This window comes from Heloderma suspectum, chromosome 1, assembly GCF_057233095.1.
Source record: "Heloderma suspectum isolate Gila_16-S chromosome 1, 16-S_ref, whole genome shotgun sequence".
Classification (NCBI taxonomy): Eukaryota; Metazoa; Chordata; class Lepidosauria; order Squamata; family Helodermatidae; genus Heloderma; species Heloderma suspectum.
This window is the reverse complement of record NC_139458.1, coordinates 134,306,877-134,321,422: the sequence shown is the minus strand read 5'-3', so window position 1 is coordinate 134,321,422 and position 14,546 is coordinate 134,306,877.

Genomic DNA, 14,546 nt, shown 5'->3' with positions numbered 1-14,546 from the left:
TGGGGGAGAGGGGGTGAGATTCCACTGCGCTCAGCTGAGAGCGGCTGCAGTGCAAGTGGTAGAATGTGGGCTGGGGAGGGGTGGTGAGGATGGCTTTCAGGCAGGCCCCGCCAGGCAGCACCATGGCCTGTTGGCCTTCAGTCCGCTAGCCTGTGGGAGCGCCTGCCTTGTAAAGGCTCCCTCACTGACTCTGACTGTGCAAATCACTGACTCCCCATCCTGTTCTACCTGGCACGGGCCCCTGGCTGCGTCTGTTCACTTTAAGTGGGGAATAGCTTGTGTCCAGCTCACAGATGCGGTGAGGTGCCAATCTGAGAAGGTGGGGGCGGTGGGCATGGGTGTTGCTTGTAAGGACAATCCCAGAGTCGCAAGGGAAGCTACACTCCTTATGTACACTGGCTTTTTGTGACTTACCCGCCTCGCCCTAAAAATGCATAGGATCGGGCTGTTATGTTTGCATGTGAAAGCAGCTTACAACGCTATCCTTTCTCCTACAAAGGCTGGGAAGGTGCTGAAAGGGAGCATGAGGGAAAGGGAGAGATGGCTGTCACATTATGAGGACAGCCATTACAAATGTCATCTGCACTCATGGGCATCCACAGGAAGGGGCAAGGAGGGGCAATTGACCCCTGGGGATGAGCCATAATTTCCAGATTGCAAGGTTTCTCTCTTTCTTTCTTTCTTTCTTTCTTTCTTTCTCTCTCTCTCTCTCTCTCTCTCTCTCTTTCTTTCTTTCTTTCTTTCTTTCTTTCTTTCTCTTAAGCAAGTCTCTAGCCCAGAGCTTTCCAAACTTTTCATGTTGGTGACACACTTTTTAGACATGCATCATTTCACGACACAGTAATTCAGTTTTACTAGCAAACCGGGGGTTAAACTAACCCATTACAAGAGATACGGGCACATACATAAATTGTAATAAAAAAATGTATGGGGATACAACGTATCTCATGAAAACCTTTCATTTATATTTTTTAAAATATATGATTTGTAAGATAACATACATTATTGTCATTTATGAGTAACAGTATGTAAATATGTGCAAGAATTTTAAAAAGCTGAATAACACCAATAACTACTTACCATTTTAATGGGATGTATGAGTTTGATGGGATGAACACAGCTTTTCAATATTTGGTGGAATATTAGATAAAGACACTTACATTTCGTCATCAAGCATTTTTAAGCTTCCACGTTTCAGTGTCTTTAAGTTTGCCATCGCTGAAAAGGATACTTCACAAATGTATGTAGCAGAAAACTGCTGAAGAATTTTTAACGCTTTTTCAGCTATGTTTGATTGCATTTTTGAAATGCGAATCCAAAAGCTGTCTTGGTAGGGAGTGGGCACCAACGGTAGGTTATTGATTAAAAGCGGAAGTGGCTCCTTCGAAGGTTGCTGAGTGTGATGTCCAAACCCGGTCTGATGGGTTGTTTAGCGTTAACCCAACAAACCATGAATTAACCAAGGGTTGTTTAGCCCCTAAACAGCCCATCAGTATGGGTTCATATGTCATGCTCAACAACCTATGAAGGAGCCAGTTGTGAGATGTGGAGTAAGAGCAGAAGTGGTGGGCATGCAGGAGCACTGTCTCTTTCCCCCCTGCTCATGCACGACAATCCACGGGTTGTTTAACCGATGGGTTGTCATTATGTGCAAACCAGGCTGCAGGCTCACTGTGTGTTTTTACTCTGTATGTTCTTCTTCCTTCTGTTGCCTTTATGTAGTTAACTTTATTTCTCAGCAAAAGCCCGACACCAGAAAGACTGTAACATGGGTGCCAGGGGAGCCTTAGGGCACCACAGCCAAGAAAGCCCTTTCCTCTGATGACACATAATGACAACCGCTAAGTTGTTTAACCCCTGGGTTGTCGGGGCTGAGCACAAGAGAGCTGCCTTCCGCCCATTCACTGCTTCTGGTTTGCATCTGCATTGCTAAACAAACCCGGAATGCCCCATTCCTGGGTTGCTGCTTGTGACAACCAGGCCTGGCACACTGGATTGTTGAGGGTTAAACAACCCAGAATTTGAACCATGGTTTGTTGTTGGGTTAAAGCTCTGGGTTAAAATTCTGGGTTAAAACTCTAGGTAGGAGGCAGCATGTGGGCATGTTCCCACATGGCCTAGCCAATTCATGGATGGGTTGTTTCCAAGCATGGAGAGACCTGATTTGCATGATGGTTTCACCTCAAAAAAGGGGAGGGATTGTACTTACGGACATATGGTCCTCCATGCAGAATGTCCACCATGTGTGTTGTATTATGCAAAAGGTGAAGGGGAGGGGGAACGTGCACCACCACCATGCAAAGAGGATCACAGGCTGGTAGGCATATGAACCAGGTTACCCCGGCTGCGTATGTCCGTGCAGAAGTGGGCTTTGGAATAGCATTTCTATGTGCTCTGTAAAATGGCTATAGAGAACACAGTCTGCTATGTTACCCCTATATATTGCCCCTCACCAAAAACACATTCTGAGTTTAGTCACAGGAAAAAAAATGGTTACACCAACTGAGTTTGTATGCTTTTTATTATTAGACAAGGATAATTATGTTACAATGCGTGGTTCTTTATTTGTGTTGGCAGCTAGGAAACTGAGAGCCAAATTTGTGGTCCAAATTTGAATGTCTTCATAATTGCAATGGCTTATAGCAAGCAAATAAAATTCTCTCTGGCCCAGTCTACACAGAGGCGTCTTCCGACGTCGCCGATGCAGTTTCAGAACGCATCCAAACTTTATTTTTTTTCAAAGGCGAGGGGAGGGGAAGTAGCATTGCATTCACTCTTCAGTTCACCGGGTAGGGCGATGAGAGAGAGCAGGAGAGAAACCAGCAGAAATGTGAGTGTGTGTTATTCACAGATTCACACCTCCACAGGCGTGCATTAGCAAACACTATTACAGAATCCCAAACCCTGCAACTCCTCTCCTCCATGAGAAGGGTTAACACATTCCTGTCAGGTCCACCCTTGGTTGACACAACTTTCCGTTCTTCCTTGCAGCACCACTTTCCCCAGCTGGTGCTGAAGTCGCTCCTCCTCCCCGCAGAGCAGTACTGCAAGTTTAGGACACGCTGAGTCCCAAAATGCAGGGAACTTGCAGAAAAAGGGAAAATCAGTCACGATAGGACTTTGCGAAAATGTGATTTTTATGGCAAGAAAATCTGGGACTGATACACATTAGGGGTAATGTCATGTGTCATAGGTCGGAATTAAGATTGCTGGGAGAATCATCAACAACCTCAGATAGGCAGATGATACCACCCTAATGGCAGAAAGCGAAGAGGATCTAAAGAGCCTCTTGTTGAGGGTGAAAGAGGAGAGTGCAAACGCTGGTTTGAAACTCAGCATTAAAAAAACGAAGATCATGGCATCTGGCCCCATCACTTCCTGGCATATAGAAGGGGAAGAAATGGAAGCAGTGACAGATGTTATTTTCTTGGGCTCCAAGATCACCGCAGACGGTGACTGTAGCCATGAAATTAAAAGACGCTTGCTCCTTGGGAGGAAAGCTATGGCAAACCTAGACAACATAGTCAGAAGCAGAGACATCACCTTGCCGACTAAGGTCCGTCTAATCAAAGCTATGGTTTTCCCAGTAGTAATGTATGGCTGTGAGAGCTGGCCTATAAGGAAGGCTGAGCGCCGAAGAATGGATGCTTTCGAACTGTGGTGCTGGAGAAGACTCTTACGAGTCCCCTGGACTGCAAGGAGGTCAAATCAGTCCATCCTAAAGGAAATCAACCCTGAGTGCTCATTGGAAGGACAGATACTGAAGCTGAAAGATTTTGGCCACCTAATGCGAAGAGAAAACTCCCTGGAAAAGACCCTGATGCTGGGAAAGATTGAAGGCAAAAGGAGAAGGGGACGGCAGAGGATGAGAAGGCTAGATAGCAGCACCGATGCAATGAATATGAACTTGAGCACGCTCCAGGAGGCAGCGGAGGACAGGAAGGCCTGGCGTGCTATGGTCCATGGGGTCACAAAGAGTCGGACACGACTGAACGACTGAACAACATGTGTCACATCTATCTGTGAGGTGCAGTAGCACCACAGTAAATTCCCCATGCAGATTGGGCCTCTCTCTCAATCTCTCATATGAACCAGGCCTAGCAGCTGGTCATTAAAGCAGCTAGGAGGTGATTGGTCAGCCAAGAAGTGAGTTTGTCTATAGAGGAAGACAATAGCAGAGACAACAGATGGGTTGTGCAAAATGAAGAAATAGAGGCAGACACTGGACTTGATTAAAAGAAAAATGTTGTGCCAGTTGTTAAGAAATGGTGAAAGGAAAGGCATGCCTGGTGCAACATTATAGCCTGGTTGAATACTACACAGAAATCACAAGCAAGCAGGTCTCTATTTTCAAACCTGGAGCATCATTTCAGATGGCGGATGGGCATTCTCAACAAGAATCAAAGGCACAGTTTTGGACTTGTTGCTTAAATTAGGGTTGGGCAGGAGTTAGATAATATTTTAAAAGCAATTCTGAACGCTATCTAGCTACTGGGTCTCACAGGAAAACACACACTATTCTTGTGTCACAAGATGGAATCTGAATGTCACCCAGATAACTTTGTTTACTGGGCAACTGAGAAATGGAGTAAGTAAAGAAATGAAAGTATAAACACAAATGAAACTAATGGGGCTCATTTGTTTCATTTGTTATTCATTCTTAAAATGAATGCACCCGCGGAGAATAGAAGTCAAGCTGCAAAAACCAACACAGAATTGCCAAGAAGTTGGATTTGCGGAACAGATATACGTAAATGTGGTTCCTACATTTGTAGTAGTTTCCCATGGTCCTAAAACAAGTTGTGTGAAGGCTGAGGAGCTTTGTTCTGCAGTTATTAAGCCAATATGTATATTAGATACACTTGCAGATGTGTGCAAGCTGTGATTGGGAAATGTTTATATTAGGGATTATGTGTAATAGAAGGCACAAGATCTAGATCTTTTATGCTGGTGGAATTACTGATTTGTAAACAAGCCAATAAAAATGATGTATGGGATGTCATGGGCAACCATTGAACATGAGTCACCCACTGTGATGGCCAGAATTCAGAAGGGAAAGCATTGTTTCCCCAAATTGCATGGAAGCCTGCTGAAGGGGCTAGGGATACTTGGCCAAGGAAAAACAATATTGGGGGATATGGTGAGATGTTCTGAATGTTTAAAAGGATTTCAAGAAGACAAGAAAGAGTAACTGTTAATCCTATAACCAATCTCAGCATTAGGGCAGTGGGAAAGATTGGGCAGGAGGCCATAGGTTTAAGTTACGGAAAAGATAAAGGCAGGGCCCCAAAGCCCAGTGGTGGAGCTGCAGCTTCTGAGGGTGGTGGTGGAATTTTCTAGGGATGTCAGAGAATTCCACGATGGATTTCCCTGGAATCCGTGGTGGAATGGCCCCCCCTGCCACCCCGCGGAATCCCCCCGGGATGGAACTTACCTGGGGCGGATGCGGCCCCGGCAGCGGCGGCTCCGGCAGCGGCGGCTCCGGCTGTCTCTCGGCTGGCTGCGGCTGGGCTGCTGCGGCTGCCATTTGCGTTGTTGCTGCCGTGATAGGCTACGTAAGTATTTACGTAGCCTATCACGGTAAAGGCAGCCATGCAAATGAAGTAGCAGCCGCCATTTCATGGCTGCCTTTACCGTGATAGACTACGTAAATACTTACGCAGCCTATCACGGCAAAGAGCAGGGGCGCAAATGGCGTAGCGGCCGCCATTTGCATCCCTCTTTGCCGTGATAGGCTACGTAAATACTTACGTAGCCTATCACGGCTGCTTGCAAGGACACAAATGGCGGCTGCTACGATGGCCGCCATTTGCGGCCGCAGCAGCCCAGCCGCGGCCGCAGAGCGGAGTCGGCCGGGGAGGATTCCGGGGGGAGGGACGGAGCGCCTCCCCCCCACCGCAGATGCCCCGGCGTGGAGCCAGGTAAGGGATTCGTACATCCCTAGAATTTTCACTGAGACTTGAGCATTGGTTAATGGCTTGCGGCCAGGTTACCTGAAGGTTCGCCTCCTCCCATACATACCTGCCTGGACCCTAAGATCATCTTCAGCGGTCTTTCTCTGGGACCCCCTGCCAAAAGGAGGGAGGTGGGTGGCTACCAGGTAGGGGGCCTTTTCTGCTGTGGAGTGAGCTCCTTAGAGAGGCTCACTTGGCACCTACGTTGTGCTCCTTTCAGCGCCAGGTGAAGACCTTTTTATTGTCCCAGTGTCCAGCCAGGCTGCTGTGATAGGCTGCATTCCCAGTTTGAGCACTCTAGCCTTTGAGCTCTGCTGTTCTAAAGCTGCATTTTAGATCTTTGCATTGCTGGTAGGTTTTATTCTGGTTGTAGTTTTATATTGTAGTTTTAAGCTTTCAGACTTTATATTGGTTTATGATGTACTTTGTGGTTTTAATTTTTGTGAACTGTCCAGAAAGCTTCGGCTATTGGGCGTAGGGATGGCGGAGAATTCCGCCGCGGATTTCAGTGAGGCCGAATGCACTGGCATTCGGCAACCCGAAAACCATGGTGGAACGGCCCCCCGCCCCCCGCAGAATCCCCCCCAGGACGAAGCTTACTTGGGGCGGATGTTCCGGCGGCAGTGGCTCCAATGGCAGCTGGTCTTTCGACCGGCTGCCGTGGCCGCCGTTGTTGTCCTGCTCTTGGCCATGATAGGCTACATAAGTATTTACGTAGCCTATCATGGCAAGCCAAAAAAACCCCCAACCCCCCAGCGTACGCAAATGGCAGCGGCTACGGTGGCCACCATTTGCGTTCTCTATTTTTTGCCGTTTTATCCTACGTAAATATTTACGTAGGCTATTATGGCGAAAAAAAAGGGAATGCAAATAACGTAGTGGGCGCTATTTGCGTTCCCCTTTCCCCCCCGCCGTAATAGCCAATGTAAATATTTATGTAAGATAAAACGGCAAAAAATAGGGAACGCAAATGGTGGCCGCCATAGCCGCCATTTGTGTATGCTGATTTTTTTTTTTGGCTTGCTGTGATAGGCTACGTAAATACTTACGTAGCCTATCACAGCAGCCTGGCTGGACACAAATTTGTCTCCGCAGCAGCCCGTCCGCGGCCAGAACTCCAGCTACGGACGGCCCTGGCCGTCTGCTCTGCGGAGCCGTCGCAGAGCGGAGCCAGCTGGGCAGGATTCTGGGGGGGAAGACCGGATCGCCTCCCCCCCCATCGAGGATTCCGGGGGGAGGGAGGAGTTCCTCCCCCCCCACCGCGAATCACATCCACGAACAGGTGACTTTCGTACATCCCTAATTGGGAGGCATAGAAATAAATAACATTCCACCCCCCTTCACACACACACCCTGGCCTCAGACCTGCCTCCCCTGCCTCCCCTGCGGCTTTTAGTTATAAACTATACACATTAATTGCAATCATGCAATCTTCATGCCTAGTTTGTCCTTGGCCCTCCATTTAAAGGACCATAGACAAAAGTGAATTAGATAGAATGGTGGTTTCACTTAGGGTAAGGAGGCTTCATAAATTAAGCTAAATTGTAGTGTGTGTGTGTGTGCGTGTGTGTGAAACCTCCCAGCTGCAAGAAGAATTTAGCAAAAGAAGAAGATATATAAGGAAGCTGTTAGATGATTTTCAGGAAATATTGAATAGGCATCTGTTGAGGTTGACTGGGATATGGGATAATTTAACTGGATTGCAGTGCTGCTATTTAATGCCAGGACCAGATGAACTGCATCCTAGAGTAATAAAGAAACTCGCAGAAAAACTCTCAGAACCACTGTCTATTATCTTTGAGAAATCATGGAGGACGGGTGAAGTGCCAGATGACTGGAGGAGGGCTAATTTTGTCCCTGTCTTCAAAAAGGGCGAAAAGGAGGAACCTGGGAACTACACACCAGTCAGTCTGACATCAATCCCTGGGAAAATTCTGGAGCGGATTATAATGCAATCAGTCTGTAAGCACCATGAAAACTATGCAGTGATTACTTGAAGCCAACACGGATTTGTCAAGAACAAATCCTTCCAGATGAATCTGATCTCGTTTTTTGATCAGGTAACCTCCCTTGTGGACTGAGAATGCTGTGGACATAATGTACCTTGACTTCAGCAAAGCTTCTGACAAAGTGCCCCATGATATGCTGATGAGCAAACTATCTCAAAGTGGGCTGGATGAAATAATGATCCGGTGGATCCACAGTTGGCTACAGAATGGGACTCAAAGAGTGCTTATCAATGGGATCTTCTCAAACTGGGGACAGGTAATGAGTGGGGTACCGCAGGGCTCAATCCTGAGCTCAGTACTCTTCAACATTTTTATTAATGACTTGGAGGAGGAGGTGCAGGGAATGCTGATCAAATTTGCAAATGACACAAAATTGGGCAGGATAGCTAATACCTTTGAAGACAGAAACAAAATTCAAAGTGATCTTAATAGGCTGGAGTGCTGGGCAGAAAACAACAGAATGCCATTTAATATGGATAAATGCCAAGTTCTGCACCTAGGAAAAAGAAACCAAATGCAGCTACAAAATGGGGGATACTTGGCTCAACAATACTACAAGCGAGAAGGATCTTGGAACTGTAGATCACAAGCTGAATATGAGCCAACAATGTGATGTGGCTGTAAAAAAGGCAAATGCTGTTTGGGGCTGCATTAATAGAAGTATAGCTTCCAAATCCCATGAAGTACTAGTTTCCCTCTACTTAGCACTGGTTCGGCCTACTCTTGAGTGCTGTGTCCAGTTCTGGGCACCACACTTTAAGAAGGATGCAGACAAGCGAGAGGGTTCAGAGGAGGGCAACAAAGATGATCAGGGAACTGGAAACAAAGCCCTGTGAGGAGAGACTGAAGAACTGGGCATGTTTAGCCTTGAGAAGAGAAGACTGAGGAGATAGGATAGTGTTCTTCAGGTACTTGAAAGGTTGTCACAGGATCTCTTTTTGATCATCCCAGAGTGCAGGACATGGAATAATGGGCTCAAGTTACAGGAAGCCAGATTCCAGCTGAACATCAGGAAAAACTTCCTGACTGTCAGAGCAATACAATAATGGAACCAATTACCTAGGGAGGTGGTGGGCTCTCCCACACTGGAGGCATTCAAGATGAAGCTGGTCAGCCACTTGTCGGGGATGTCTAACTTGGATTCCTGCGTTGAGCAGGGGGTTGGATTCGATGGTCTTATAGGCCCCTTCCAACCCTACTATTCTATGATTCTATGAATCAGCAAAACTCAAGCTCGTTGAGGTTCTCTGAATTCCACCGCGAAACTCGTTTTGACTCATGCCCCTATCACACTGCAAGCTTGTTGTTGTTCACACAAAACTGCATGTGTATTTCAGTGTATGTTCCCCAAATGTATGCCCCAATTGTGCACATTTCTGAAAAGCATGCATTTTCTCCCATTGATTAAAATGTGTTTGTGCACATTTTTCAAAAGCACGCAGTTTCATGTGCATTTTTCAAAAGTGCACACTTTCTCATTTTTTTATTTATTACATTTTTATACTGCTCAGCAGCCTTGTTGCACAAAATGCTAGTTTCACCCCCTGGAGGCTAGTCCAATTTGCCCCAAAGAGGAGAGTCAACTTCAGGCTGGGTCCAACTCGATTTTATTCTTTGCAAATAGTTCGACAAAGGAGCTCACGCTCAAAAGCAGAGTCGACCCTGGGCAACCCCCGCGCTACAGTTTTATCACTTAGCTTGCATTCCTCAGCCAGCGTGTTACTTTTGATTGGTTGCCAGCGGTTTGCCTAGCAACTTTATCTAGGGTTACTGTCCGCTCATTCCAGGCATGCGCAGCTCTTACAATGCTGCGCCTGCTTAAGGCGCATACAGTGGCATTAGGTTACATTTTTTTACCACAATTCCCCCCTCAAGATGCTTTCTTCTTATAACACTTAATTTATTTCAGCCATCGCTAATCTCTGGTAATGTACAAACATTTCCCTGCTGACTACAGATTCTACCGTGCGTCTAACGAGGGCTATAATGCAGGGTGGTATGCAGGGTAATAAACAAAAAATTATCTTAACTAAGCAGAATATCATAAATCCAGTTTTTTTAGCCAGCGAAAGTTTGGCAGCCACGAAGTCAGCCAGTCAGTACTCCACCCATTCCAGGTTTGCACTGGGATGTGAGTTACTTTTCTAATTTTGGTTGCGATATCTCTCAGGATATCACCATTGTCATCAATCTGTAAACAACAATCTGTCCAATGGAACTTTTGACAAAGGCCCCCCTCTGCTGCCAACACGTAATCAAGCCCCATCCGATTTTGGGTGACAGCATTGCGGAGTTGGGTTAGCTGTGTTGTGTGGCCACTAAATCTATGACCTTTGCAGTCTCGTTTGCAAAGATTTCCACTATTGCCTGAAGCCGGATTATGCGGTTAGTGAGGTATGTGGGTTCTCTCCCCACCACGTTGGGTTCCCAAGTGGCAGGCCCATAATACCTTATTATCCTTTCTGCCGGCCACTCGTCATTTCCCCATCTTTGTGAAGCAGACAAGTCTTTCATGCTCAGGGATCTTTTATCTACTCCGTATAGTCGTTTGAGCACTGAGGCCCTTCAAGGCAATAGTGTGAATGGGGGCCTTAATATCCCGGGATAGCACACGCCAGTCCAGTGGGCGGGCAACTGGCTATATGTGTGAGTCCCACAGATCCAATAATGGCCGGTCAAAGCAGGCCAAGACTTGTCTGCTAGGGGGATCCAAATACTGATTATAATATTTTGGGGGATCCAAATACTGATTATAATATCCCAAGTATATGGTTGAATTTCCACGTGAGCTGAGAGTTCCATTTATATAACAAGCTCTAGTATTTTGATCTTCTGGTTTCGAATGCAATAGAACAAGGATTGTGAGCTACTATGAGGGATTGACCACAACACACATTTGTGGCCACCTATCACCCTTAAAACCTTGGGTCGAAGGGTGAGGAAGCCTGCATATTCTGCACAAAACGTTCTCTTCGAGGTGTGATTGTTGTACTATGCACCTCCCTTTATTATATAATTCCTGCAGCTGCCATTTCCTACAAAGTGTGTATGTGTGTCAGACCTGTTTTGCATGAAACACCATTCTCCTAATTGGGGCCGCACTTCCCATGATGGAGTTTGACTTAAGATAAAATCATCTTCCCAAGTAACATTGGTTTGCTTATGTATTCTATAATCAGTGTGTGATGATGCTGATAAAGTGCTGCGCTCAATATGCCAACAAATTTGGAACACTCAACAGTGGCCACAAGACTGGAAAAGGTCAGTTTACATTCCAATTCCAAAGAAGGGCAATGCCAAAGAGTGTTCAAACTACCGTACAATTGTGCTCATTTCACATGCCAGCAAGGTTATGCTCAAAATCCTACAAGCTAGGCTTCAGCACTATGTGAACCGAGAACTACCGGAAGTACAAGCTGGGTTCCGAAGAGGCAGAGGAACTAGAGATCAAATCGCCAACATTTGCTGGATCATGGAGAAAGCAAGAGAATTCCACAAAAACGTCTAGTTCTGCTTCATTGACCACGCTAAAGCCTTTGATTGTATGGATCACAACAAACTGTGGCAAATTCTTAAAGAGATGGGAGTACCAGACCACTTTACCTGTCTCCTGAGAAACCTGTACGAGGGTCAAGAAGCAACAGTAAGAACCAGACATGGAACAACCGATTGGTTCAAAATTGAGAAAGGAGTACGACAAGGCTGCATATTGTCGCCCTGCTTATTTAACTTATATGCAGAGTACATCATGAGAAATGCCGGGTTGGATGAATCACAGGTCGGAATTAAGATTGCTGGGAGAATTATCAACAACCTCAGGTACGCAGATGATACCACCCTAATGGCAGAAAGCAAAGAGGATCTAAAGAGCCCGTTGTTGAGGGTGAAAGTGGAGAGTGCAAAAGCTGGTTTGAAACTCAACATTAAAAAAACCAAGATCATGGCATCTGGGCCCATCACTTCCTGGCATATAGAAGGGGAAGAAATGGAAGCAGTGACAGATTTTATTTTCTTGGGCTCCAAGATCACCGCAGACGGTGACTGTAGCCATGAAATTAAAAGACGCTTGCTCCTTGGGAGGAAAGCTATGGCAAACCTAGACAGCATAGTCAGAAGCAGAGACATCACCTTGCCGACTAAGGTCCGTCTAATCAAAGCTATGGTTTTCCCAGTAGTAATGTATGGCTGTGAGAGCTGGCCTATAAGGAAGGCTGAGCGCCGAAGAATGGATGCTTTCGAACTGTGGTGCTAGAGAAGACTCTTACGAGTCCCCTGGAATGCAAGGAGGTCAAATCAGTCCCTCCTAAAGGAAATCAACCCTGAGTGCTCATTGGAAGGACAGATATTGAAGCTAAAGCTCAAATATTTTGGCCACCTAATGCGAAGAGAAAACTCCCTGATGCTGGGAAAGATTGAAGGCAAAAGGAGAAGGGGACGGCAGAGGATGAGATGGCTAGATAGCATCACCAATGCAATGAATATGAACTTGAGCACACTCGGGGAGAGAGCGGAGGACAGGAAAGCCTGGTGTGCTATGGTCCATGGGGTCACAAAGAATCAGACACGACTTAATGACTGAACATCAAGTAATTCATTCAGGTTCAGAGGATGAGGGATCCATGTGCCTACATTTCCCTCATTCTTGGCCTGTATGCAAACCCAGCAGTTTGAGAGTTTCAAGTATCTGGCTACAGCTTCGGCTAGAAACAGCATGCTGTTTTCTGCTGCAGCTAGGTTTTGCCTTAGGATTATCACTAAGAGACACAGCTGCTGCATACTTAATCTTTGGTCCTCATCTTATATAATTTTAATTTCAGTTCTGGCATGGGATGACTATGCCATTTGTCTTTATCCTTGATCAACATCCCCCAACCTCCCTCTTGTCTCCCACCAAAAGTACCTCGGTCTTGTCAGGGTTCACCTTCAGCTTATTCCTCTGCATCCAGCCACTCACCGTCTCCAGACATTTGGACAGGGATTCTACGGCCAACCTTGGTGAAGATTTGAACGAGAGGTAGAGCTGCGTGTCATCCGCATATTGATGACACTGCACCCCAAACCTCCTGATGATAGCCCCCAGTGGCTTCACAGAGATGTTAAATAGCATCGGGGAGGGGATGGAACCCTTTGGCACCCCACAAGTGAGCGGCCACGGGTCCGAAACCTCCTCTCCCAGTGCTACCCTCTGGTACCTGCCAGAGAGGATATGGTGTCTCCAACGCCCAACCCCTCCAGGCGGTCTGGGAGGATACCGTGGTCAACGGTATCAAAAGCCGCTGAGAGGTCGAGGAGAACAAGGAAGGAGCATTCACCCCTATCCAAAGCCACATACGTTTGTGCTGGGAAATGGGAAACACCTTTTGTCTTGATAAAAATCACCCCTTCCTTCTCTCTCTCCCCCCCCCCGCGCTCCCTGCACCTGCACTAAGTAGGTTCTTAAAGCGACAATCATTAAGAGCAGAGTGTTCTCCCTGCAGAACAATCTCTCTCTCCCTCTCCTCCCACACATTACTTACTTTGTCAACTAAACAGTAGAGGAGGAACAGCGTTTTGTGTTCAAAGCTTTGACATTAAGGCTCCTAAATGCCTTATTTCGATTCATGGGAATCTCGGTGACTTCCTAGAATGTGCATTTTGAGGACAAGTCTCACTGAGTACAAAGGGAATTACTTCTGAGTAGACACACACACGCTTGTGATGGGACAGCTGGTGGTGGTGGGGAACATAGGGATAGGAAACCAGCCCCCTTTCTAACCTGATGCTGCACAGGATCCCTATAATGAACCTGTGAAGTAATGACTTCCTAAGGCAATAAACCAAACAGTGCAGAATCAGAGCCCTGAACACAGGCATTACAGCCTTTAGGGAATCAATTTGTGCTTTAAATTTGTGCCAGTAACATATGACCTGTAAACAATTCATTAAGGGATGAAGAGACACCTGCAGTTAAAAGTAACCCAGTCAAAGTTTAGTTATTAGTCAGAAAAGAAGTCTCTAGCTGGTAAATTTAACAAAAGAATATTTAAAAGTCTCTGTACACCTTTATAAATGCAAGTGCAGGCCAAAGTACCATGATATGACACTAACACACAGCCTGTAAACAAATCATGAAGGAAATTGAAGTGTCCTTCAATTTATTCCCATTTATCCAACTTTTCCTACCTTGGAATAAAACTCCTACACCATTCCCTCCCATTTAGATTCCCTCCTCCCCTCTTCTTATTGTCCTGGATTTATAGAGTAAAGGTGACATGTCTAAAAGTAAAATCATTAAGCAAAAATGGGATAACTTGGTAGTTACATAGAACAAATAATTAAAAAAAGTGTGTGCTCATTGGCAAACCTCAAGATTCGAGTCTTCGAGGGGCCAGAGCAAGGACATTACAGTGGCTGCCCTGGAGTTTACACCAAAGACATTGTAATTAAGGAAGTTTTGTAAGGGTAAAAGATGTAACACTTTGAATGTTTCAATAAACACAGTTAGGGCACAATCCTATGCATGTTTAGAGAGGGAAAAGGCCTACAACTCCCAGCATTCCCCAGCCAGCATGCTGGGAATGCTGGGAGTTGTAGGCCTTTTCCC